The sequence below is a fragment of the Sebastes fasciatus genome, unplaced genomic scaffold (assembly GCF_043250625.1).
Source record: "Sebastes fasciatus isolate fSebFas1 unplaced genomic scaffold, fSebFas1.pri Scaffold_57, whole genome shotgun sequence".
Classification (NCBI taxonomy): domain Eukaryota; kingdom Metazoa; phylum Chordata; class Actinopteri; order Perciformes; family Sebastidae; genus Sebastes; species Sebastes fasciatus.
This window is the reverse complement of record NW_027428245.1, coordinates 26258-36257: the sequence shown is the minus strand read 5'-3', so window position 1 is coordinate 36257 and position 10000 is coordinate 26258. Positions and strand designations below refer to the sequence as shown.

Genomic DNA, 10000 nt, shown 5'->3' with positions numbered 1-10000 from the left:
TGATTTTTACCAGATTTGTTGTATTTTGCAGCTCTGATATTATTGGTTATTGATCAGCTGTGTGTCTCCTGCAGTGTGTCCTGTACCTGTGGGCTCTGAAGATCAACCACCCCAACACCCTCTTCCTCCTCAGAGGCAACCACGAGTGCCGGCATCTCACAGAGTACTTCACCTTCAAACAGGAGTGTAAGTCGTCCAGCGCTCGCCGCCGCCTCCAGCAGACGGGTTACCTCCCGGCGTCACGGCGTCCTGTACTGGAGTGGTGCTGCTGGTCCGTGACTCTGTGACATCACGCCGTGACATCACTCTGTGTCTGTGTGTCCTGCAGGTAAAATCAAGTACTCTGAGCGTGTCTACGATGCCTGTATGGACGCGTTTGACTGCCTGCCTCTGGCTGCTCTCCTCAACCAGCAGTTCCTGTGTGTGCACGGCGGTCTGAGCCCCGAGGTCACCTGTCTGGATGACATACGCAGGGTAAGCACACCACCGGGGAATACACACTATTCCTACCAATGTACACCACCACTCACCAGGCAGAAAAAATAAAACCCATAACAGCGAGAGCATTCAATCTTCATGCAGCAGAAAGCTCAGACTTCTGTCTTCAGCGTCATCACGTTGTACGCTCGTGATGTCATTACGTTACATCCGGAATGTAACTAAAGTATTAAAATACCTTTGCATAAAAATGAGCATATCTGAAGAACTGAAGAATGTCCAGAGTTCTAATAACTTCTGATTTATTGATCCTACAGTGTCTGTAACACGCCGTCATATAGAACTGGCTATGTTTAATGGAGTTTAAACTTTAACTCTGTGTCTCTGTGTGAAGCTGGACCGGTTTAAAGAACCTCCGGCGTTCGGACCGATGTGTGACCTGCTGTGGTCGGACCCGGGCGAGGACTACGGCTCAGAGAAGACCCAGGAACACTTCAGCCACAACAGTGTGAGAGGCTGCTCGTATTTCTACAGGTACGACTCGCTCCGCTGCTTTTAATGTTTCCACATCTGTATAAAAAGAGAGAAAAAGCAGCTTGGTCCGTTAATCTGAGCTGATTAAAGCTTTTACAAACAATGGCTTATCTCTGGATAAGTGAGCGCCGTTAAATCCGCTGTCACACAGATACTGAAAATAAATATTAGCATTCTCTGTTCTGTCTTAATATTTGTACTGAATGTGGCGTGTTGACACCAAACGGAGGTCACCCGGAGGTCACGGTGAGGGGAGAGCTGCTGCTGCTGCTGCTGGAAAGCCTCTTTATCCTGCTGCTAGGACCTTTAATGACTCAAATCCCCGTCAGTGATCACAGCCTCATGACATCATTAGCTTGTTTCTGCAGAGGCTCATTCACTCACTGGAGGCCCCGTTCACACCTGGAGGCCCCGTTCACACCTGGAGGCCCCGTTCACACCTGGAAGCCCCGTTCACACCTGGAAGCCCCGTTCACACCTGGAGGCCCCGTTCACACCTGGTTCCACAGATGTTCTAGAAGTTCAACATGTTGGTCTCCTGTTATAGAGAGTTCAACTACACCACTTCAGCCCCGAAGCAGAGCTTTCAGCTAAATGCATCTTGGTTTCTGGTCGTCTCCATCTTGGTTTTTGTCCGTCACCATCTTGGTTTCTGGTCGTCTCCATCTTGGTTTTTGTCCGTCTCCATCTTGGTTTTTAGCCGTCATCATCTTGGTTTTTGTCCGTCTCCATCTTGGTTTCTGGTCGTCTCCATCTTGGTTTTTGTCCGTCTCCATCTTGGTTTCTGGTCGTCTCCATCTTGGTTTCTGGTCGTCTCCATCTTGGTTTTTGTCCGTCACCATCTTGGTTTCTGGTCGTCTCCATCTTGGTTTCTGGTCGTCTCCATCTTGGTTTCTGGTCGTCTCCATCTTGGTTTTTAGCCGTCATCATCTTGGTTTTTGGCCGTCACCATCTTGGTTTTTGGCCGTCTCCATCTTGGTTTTTGGCCGTCTCCATCTTGGTTTTTAGCCGTCATCATCTTGGTTTTTGTCCGTCTCCATCTTGGTTTCTGGTCGTCTCCATCTTGGTTTTTGTCCGTCACCATCTTGGTTTTTGGCCGTCTCCATCTTGGTTTTTGGCCGTCTCCATCTTGGTTTTTGGCCGTCTCCATCTTGGTTTTTGGCCGTCTCCATCTTGGTTTTTGGCCGTCACCATCTTGGTTTTTGGCCGTCTCCATCTTGGTTTTTGGACGTCTCCATCTTGGTTTTTGGCCGTCTCCATCTTGGTTTTTGGCCGTCACCATCTTGGTTTTTGGCCGTCTCCATCTTGGTTTTTGGCCGTCTCCATCTTGGTTTTTGGCCGTCTCCATCTTGGTTTTTGGCCGTCACCATCTTGGTTTTTGGCCGTCTCCATCTTGGTTTTTGGCCGTCTCCAAAATGAAGTGTTTGAAGACTTAATGTCAGACCCGTTTAAGGAAAAGCACAGAACAGGAGAAACACCTGCACACTGACAGAAGATGTAGAAAGAATGAAAACAGTGAATGTGTGAATGTTTTTCACGTCCTCATCTGTACAGATCTTTCGGTTGTGATAGTCAGTTCTCTGAAGATCACATATAAACTCCCACTCCTCCTGCGTAACAGCCTCGACCTTAATTGATCTCTAATTTTAGCGCTTTCAGCATCTCTCGTTATACTTGCAGCCTTCTTAACTGTCATAGCAACCAAGGTGACTGAGAGACAGCCGAGCTGGAGGAGGAGGAGGAGGAGGAGGAGGCTGAGCCGCCGCCATCAGAAAACATTTGGAACAAACATGAAACAATCATCCAGTTAATGTTTGCCAAAAACATCATCATCTCCTGTTCATCAATAATAACCCACTCTTCTTCTTCTGTTGTTTCAGTTACCCAGCAGTATGTGACTTCCTGATGAACAATAACCTGTTGTCTGTAATACGAGCACATGAAGCTCAGGATGCAGGGTGAGTGATTCTCTACAGATATATTCATATTAGAGCTGTCAAAGTTAACACCATTACAACGCAAATACGTTTTAACGCCACGAATTTCTTTAGTGGCGTTAACACAACATGGGATTTTCAGTTTTAAAACTAGAGTGAAGATCCAGGTATCATAGTAAACTACTACTACTATTCTTACTACTACTACTACTACCATTCCTACTACTACTATTCCTACTACTACTACTACTACTATTCTTACTACTACTACTACTACTACTACTGCTACTATTCCTACTACTACTACTACTACTATTCCTACTGCTGCTATTCCTACTACTACTACTACTACTATTCTTACTACTACTACTACTACTACTGCTACTATTCCTACTACTACTACAACTACTACTGCTGCTATTCCTACTACTACTACTATTCCTACTGCTACTATTCCTACTACTACTACTACTACTACTACAGCTACTATTCCTACTACTACTATTCCTACTGCTACTATTCCTACTGCTACTATTCCTACTACTACTACTACTACTATTCTTACTACTACTACTACTACTACTGCTACTATTCCTACTACTACTACTATTCCTACTGCTACTATTCCTACTACTACTACTACTACTACAACTACTACTGCTACTATTCCTACTACTACTACTATTCCTACTGCTACTATTCCTACTACTACTACTACTACAACTACTACTGCTGCTATTCCTACTACTACCACTACTACTATTCTTACTACTACTACTACTACTACTACTGCTACTATTCCTACTACTACTATTCCTACTACTACTACTACTACTACTATTCCTACTGCTACTATTCCTACTACTACTACTACTACTATTCTTACTACTACTACTACTACTGCTACTATTCCTACTACTACTACTACTATTCCTACTACTGCTACTACTACTATTCTTACTACTACTACTACTACTACTACTGCTACTATTCCTACTACTATTCCTACTACTACTACTACTACTACTATTCCTACTGCTACTATTCCTACTACTACTACTACTACTATTCCTACTACTACTACTATTCCTACTGCTACTATTCCTACTACTACTACTACTACTATTCCTACTACTACTACTACTACTACTACTACTGCTACTATTCCTACTACTACTACTACTACTACTATTCCTACTGCTGCTATTCCTACTACTACTACTGCTACTACTACTATTCTTACTACTATTACTACTACTACTACTGCTACTATTCCTACTACTACTACAACTACTACTGCTGCTATTCCTACTACTACTACTACTATTCCTACTGCTACTATTCCTACTACTACTACTACTACAACTACTACTGCTGCTGCTATTCCTACTACTACTACTGCTACTACTACTATTCTTACTACTACTACTACTACTGCTACTATTCCTACTACTACTACTATTCCTACTGCTACTATTCCTACTACTAATACTGCTACTACTACTATTCTTACTACTACTACTACTGCTACTATTCCTACTACTACTATTCCTACTGCTACTATTCCTACTACTACTACTACTACTACTACTATTCTTACTACTACTACTACTACTACTGCTACTATTCCTACTACTACTACTACTACAACTACTACTGCTGCTATTCCTACTACTACTACTATTCCTACTGCTACTATTCCTACTACTACTACTACAACTACTACTGCTGCTATTCCTACTACTACTACTGCTACTACTACTATTCTTACTACTACTACTACTACTACTACTACTACTACTATTCCTACTACTACTACTACTACTACTACTATTCCTACTGCTACTATTCCTACTACTACTACTACTATTCCTACTACTACTACTATTCCTACTGCTACTATTCCTACTACTACTACTATTCCTACTACTACTACTACTACTACTACTACTATTCCTACTACTACTACTGCTACTTATTCCTACTACTACTACTACTATTCCTACTGCTACTATTCCTACTACTACTACTACTACTATTCCTACTACTACTACTACTACTACTGCTACTATTCCTACTACTACTACTACTATTCCTACTGCTACTATTCCTATTACTACTACTATTCCTACTACTACTACTACTACTACTGCTACTATTCCTACTACTACTACTATTCCTACTACTACTACTGCTACTATTCCTACTACTACTACTATTCCTACTACTATTCCTACTACTACTACTGCTACTACTACTACTACTACTATTCCTACTACTACTACTATTCCTACTACTACTACTGCTACTACTACTACTACTATTCCTACTGCTACTATTCCTACTACTACTACTACTACTACTGCTACTATTCCTACTACTACTACTATTCCTACTACTATTCCTACTACTACTGCTACTACTACTACTACTACTATTCCTACTACTACTATTCCTACTGCTACTATTCCTACTACTACTACTACTACTACTATTCCTACTACTACTACTATTCCTACTGCTACTATTCCTACTACTACTACTACTACTACTATTCCTACTACTACTACTATTCCTACTACTATTCCTACTACTACTACTACTACTACTATTCCTACTACTACTACTATTCCTACTACTATTCCTACTACTACTGCTACTACTACTACTACTACTATTCCTACTACTACTATTCCTACTGCTACTATTCCTACTACTACTACTACTACTACTATTCCTACTACTACTATTCCTACTGCTACTATTCCTACTACTACTACTATTCCTCCTACTACTACTACTACTGCTACTATTCCTACTACTACTACTATTCCTACTACTACTATTCCTCCTACTACTACTACTACTGCTACTATTACTATTCCTACTACTATTCCTACTACTACTACTACTATTTATATTTTGTCTTATATTGTATCTTAACTTATATTGTATCTTATCTTGTATCTTTATCGTATCTTGTCCTTACATCCTGTGTGAGACGTCCACGTGTGTCTTTGTGTCCGTCAGGTATCGAATGTACAGGAAAAGTCAGACGACAGGCTTCCCTTCTTTAATCACCATCTTCTCTGCTCCCAACTACCTGGATGTGTACAATAACAAAGGTAGGAGTAACCATGGCAACCGGCTGGAAACCTTGGCGCCCTGGCAACAGGAGACAGGAAGTGCATCAGGCAGCAGAAGATGTTAATGTGTGTGTGTGTTTGGTGTTTTGTCCTCAGCGGCGGTGCTGAAATATGAGAATAATGTGATGAACATCCGTCAGTTTAACTGCTCCCCCCACCCCTACTGGCTGCCCAACTTCATGGACGTCTTCACCTGGTCGCTGCCCTTCGTCGGGGAGAAAGGTGAGACTCCTCTCAGGTGTGTCACCTGCAGGGTAACAGCTGGAGCTGGACGATACGCTACCTACTGATTCAGTACTGTCTCCAGAATCTGAGTTATTCTGATCTTCAGTGAAGTCAGTCAGGAAGAGAGTCGGACAATATCGGATAGGCGTTTCAGAGACGGAGAGAAAGGGTTGCTAATAGTTCAGCCTTCTGCTAACAGCAGCTAACAACACAGCAAGAGGACATTTAGATGTGAAGCTTTATCACACTGCTGGCGTTAGCCTCCAGTCTTTCCTCTGGTTAGCCTCCAGCTAACCCTGGGACCTCATCATGACCTCATCATGACCTCATCAGTAACCGGCTCTATTGGAGCCCTGCTGGTTCTGATTAAAACACGCAGCAGCTCCGATAAATAACTAAATGAAATCAGTTCATCATCCCGTTCCTTTGTGTAGAAACAGTTCAGTATCAGCTGTGTGCTCCAGCTCCGTCAGCCCAGCGGTTTAGTTTCCTCCTGCAGCCTTAAAGACACCAGAGGAGCTCCAGAGAAAGTCTAAATCTATCTGATGACACAGATGTGAGTTATGCATCATGTGACATAGCTGCAGTATCAGAGGAGGGACGTCATGAGGAGTTCTCAGCTCCTACATGATCAGGTTCTCTGTTTCCTGCTGCAGGTCTGAGGCTCCTATAGTTACTGAACTACGACATGTACATTAATAAACATAGATGTAGAGTTAGTCTGGTTGATCTCTAGTCCCTGCAAACAGAGCAGAACTCCGTATATTCACACCAGAGCAGCGGTGAAGCGCGGCCTGCGACCAGCTGCCGTGCAACGTCTATGAAAAGCTGCGGCGGCCGCTCCGGAGCTCAGCGAGCTGTGGACGTTTGATCTGCACCAATCAGTAAACACATCCTGTGACTCCTGTGACATGTTGACCTGTGTTACAGAGAATGTCTTCCCACATGAAACGCACCAACACGCCTCCCACCCGCACAAAAAGTTAATTATTGCGGCGAGCAGCACTTCACCGCTGCCCGGTGTGAGTCTGGAGTACGTCTGTTAAATTACAAAATAAATGAATGAATAGCAGTAAAAATGAATAATTCAAATAAATAATGAATCAGCAGTAACTTTACACACGAGACAGACAATTATTTGGTAACTGTTTTATAAATCAATTTAATCGTTTCAGTCATTTTTTAAAAGCAAATATACCAAATCTTCTCTGGTTCCATTTCAGATTCTCAAATGTGAATATTTTCTGTTTTTCTTCATCATTTGTGACAATAAATGTAATATCTTTATGTTTTAGACAGTTGGTTGGAGGAGAGGAGCCCAGTGATGAAACAGATCAAGAGAGTAATGATGAGTTGCAGCTCTTCTCTGAACTCTGTGTGTCTGTCTGGTAACAGGACTGATGTTGTGTTTTCAGTCACTGAGATGCTGGTGAACGTGTTGAACATCTGCTCTGACGACGAGCTGATGTCAGAAGGAGACGACACATGTGAGGGTAAGAGGAAGTAACACATCATCATCATCACCACCACCATCATCACCACCACGCCTCACATGGTTCTATAGCTTCATGAAGTGTTACTCACCAGGTTGAGTTCAAGACGTTCCAGATGTTTGGGACGGTTAGTGTCCTCTCGTTGTAGAGACGACCTGCAGAGACGGTTAGTCTGTCTTGGTGTTCCTGGTCATGTGGTTGTTCAGGTGTGAGTTATGAAAGCAGACTTCAGGGTTCCTTTTCACCACGCTCAGCTTTGTTCTGAAGAAGTAGCTCACACCTCTCAAAAGACCGGATTGTCCTTGAACACACCATCAAGGAGAGTTTAAAAATGGTGGCAGCTTAAAGCTGCGTCGCCGCGTTATGATGAAGTCATAAACACTATATCTAGTTTAACATCGTCTTCTCAAACAGCTGCTCTCCGGAGTCCTCATCAAACTAACACGACGACATTTGTTGGGACTATTTTCAGCAGCGGAGAACCCCGGGGTTCTCAACCTGGGGGTCGGGACCCCTCAAGGGGTCACAAGAGAAAAAGGTTGTGAACCAATCAGAGATCGTATATAAGAAGTGGACGTAGTCACCGTGATGTCACCGTGATGTCACCGTGATGTCACCGTTTGGTTTGTGGCGTTTTGAAGCCTCCAGTTGGTTTGTTGTTCGTCTCCGTCCTGGTGAAGTGAAAACACAGCTAGTGATGAGACCATAAACTCTGTTAACAATGTTTACTGAGGTCAGACATGGAGAGAGAAGTAGAAGCTCAGGAAGAGGAACTGAAACCCTGAAGGAAGTTGAAGTGTGATGTGAGCTCACTCTGCTGGGTTCTGATCCAGGAACACTCAGTAACACCCCCCCCCCCCACATCGGCATTAAATCAAGAGCACACATCGTTCCATCAGGCTCCATGTAGTCCAGATGTTCTCTCTAAGGTTCTAAGACCAAATGAAACACTCTGAGCTGAACAGAGCTTCAGTTATCAGCTTCAGTTATCAGCTTCAGTTATCAGCTTCAGGTATCAGCTTCAGGTATCAGCTTCAGTTATCAGCTTCAGTTATCAGCTTCAGTTATCAGCTTCAGGTATCAGCTTCAGGTATCAGCTTCAGGTATCAGCTTCAGGTATCAGCTTCAGTTATCAGCTTCAGTTATCAGCTTCAGTTATCAGCTTCAGTTATCAGCTTCCAGCTTCAGGTATCAGCTTCAGGTATCAGCTTCAGGTATCAGCTTCAGGTATCAGCTTCAGTTATCAGCTTCAGTTATCAGCTTCAGTTATCAGCTTCAGTTATCAGCTTCAGTTATCAGCTTCAGTTATCAGCTTCAGGTATCAGCTTCAGTTATCAGCTTCAGTTATCAGCTTCAGTTATCAGCTTCCAGCTTCAGGTATCAGCTTCAGGTATCAGCTTCAGGTATCAGCTTCAGTTATCAGCTTCAGTTATCAGCTTCAGTTATCAGCTTCAGGTATCAGCTTCAGGTATCAGCTTCAGGTATCAGCTTCAGTTATCAGCTTCAGTTATCAGCTTCAGGTATCAGCTTCAGGTATCAGCTTCAGGTATCAGCTTCAGTTATCAGCTTCAGTTATCAGCTTCAGGTATCAGCTTCAGTATCAGCTTCAGTTATCAGCTTCAGTTATCAGCTTCAGTTATCAGCTTCAGTTATCAGCTTCAGTTATCAGCTTCCAGCTTCAGGTATCAGCTTCAGGTATCAGCTTCAGGTATCAGCTTCAGGTATCAGCTTCAGTTATCAGCTTCAGTTATCAGCTTCAGGTATCAGCTTCAGGTATCAGCTTCAGGTATCAGCTTCAGGTATCAGCTTCAGTTATCAGCTTCAGTTATCAGCTTCAGTTATCAGCTTCAGTTATCAGCTTCAGGTATCAGCTTCAGGTATCAGCTTCAGTTATCAGCTTCAGTTATCAGCTTCAGGTATCAGCTTCAGGTATCAGCTTCAGGTATCAGCTTCAGTTATCAGCTTCAGTTATCAGCTTCAGTTATCAGCTTCAGGTATCAGCTTCAGTTATCAGCTTCAGTTATCAGCTTCAGTTATCAGCTTCCAGCTTCAGGTATCAGCTTCAGGTATCAGCTTCAGGTATCAGCTTCAGTTATCAGCTTCAGTTATCAGCTTCAGTTATCAGCTTCAGTTATCAGCTTCAGGTATCAGCTTCAGGTATCAGCTTCAGTTATCAGCTTCAGTTATCAGCTTCAGTTATCAGCTTCAGGTATCAGCTTCAGGTATC

General features: G+C 43.0%; 1 pseudogene; it reads left to right on the top strand.

The window, feature by feature from the left end:
- The first annotated feature begins 62 nt into the window (after positions 1-62).
- Positions 63-10000, top strand: part of LOC141763835 (serine/threonine-protein phosphatase 2B catalytic subunit beta isoform-like) — an 11920-nt pseudogene continuing 1982 nt past the window's right edge.